The sequence below is a fragment of the Bos indicus x Bos taurus genome, chromosome X (assembly GCF_003369695.1).
Source record: "Bos indicus x Bos taurus breed Angus x Brahman F1 hybrid chromosome X, Bos_hybrid_MaternalHap_v2.0, whole genome shotgun sequence".
NCBI classification, from domain to species: Eukaryota; Metazoa; Chordata; class Mammalia; order Artiodactyla; family Bovidae; genus Bos; species Bos indicus x Bos taurus.
Window position 1 is genome coordinate 2,829,444 of NC_040105.1, and position 1,151 is coordinate 2,830,594.

Below are 1,151 nucleotides of genomic sequence, written 5' to 3' on the forward strand. Positions count from 1 at the left end.
TACATTGTTTCATAAATAGACTACACAAGCCTTGATACGAGTTATGGTACTAAATAATTATTTAGTTTTTCTAATTAATTAATTTTGAAAGTGAAAGTGAAGTTGCTCAGTCGTGTCGGACTCTTTGCGACCCCATGCAGGGTAACCTACCAGGCTCCTCGGTCCATGGGAATTTCCAGGCAAGAATACTGGAGTGGGCTGCCATTTCTTTCTCCAGGGGATCTTCCCAACCCAGGGATCGAACCTGGGTCTCCTGCATTGCAGACAGACGCTTTACCGTCTGAGCCACTAGGGAAGCCCAAGTGTTGTTTATTTATTTTTAATTTATTTATTTTAATCAGAGGCTAATTACCTTACAATATTGTGGTGGTTTTTGCCATACATTGACATGAATCAGCTGTGTACACATGAATCCATGTGTACATGGATTCCCACCCCCACACCCCCACCCCACATCCTGAAGCACCACCTCCCACCTCTCTCCCCATCTCATCCCTCTGAGTTGTCCCAGAACACCAGCTTTGGGTGCCCTGCTTCATGCACTGAATTTGCACTAGTCATCTATTTTACATATGGTGTAAAGAATTCTTTACTTAAGAATTTCTCAGACTACATATTGCAAAGCACCTACATTATTTTCTACAGGGAAAACAAGAACACTTTCGGTCTCTAATTGGCCCAGAAGAATCTGTCCTCTCAGTCACTATCAACTACATTGCTCTGAGCACCTGATTAATTACTGGGGACACCAGTCCTCCATGTCCTTCTCTGAACCTATGCCGTTTCTGAACACCATTGTCATTCTCTCAATGTCCCTGGTCTAAAAGGGGGAAATCCTTAAATACATGTTGAAACTTGGCAAACGGAACTGTTTCAAGGTCTGCTCCACATTGAGTACAAACTACTTTAGGAAAAAAAAAAGGATTTCATTTAGGGGTCTATGTGGGTTCCTATACCCCAATGTATTTTGCTGGTAAGGTCTATGGGAACATGTGTACCTTGCCATCTCTGTATCTCTAAGGTCTCGGTTATTAGCACCCGATGAAAAAGAAATCAAGAACTGAGTTTGATTTCATTCATAGGAGGCAGAAAGTCACAGGAGAAATGCAGCCAGAAACTACAGCACTCACTAAATGACAACAAAGCTATCC

The 1,151-nt window shown here is 42.3% G+C and overlaps 1 non-coding gene across 1 annotated transcript; it reads right to left on the minus strand.

The window, feature by feature from the left end:
* Nucleotides 1–223: 223 nt before the first annotated feature.
* TRNAC-GCA lies at nucleotides 224–295 on the minus strand. The gene has a single exon. It is a non-coding gene; the product is annotated as a tRNA-Cys (tRNA).
* Nucleotides 296–1,151: the final 856 nt, after the last annotated feature.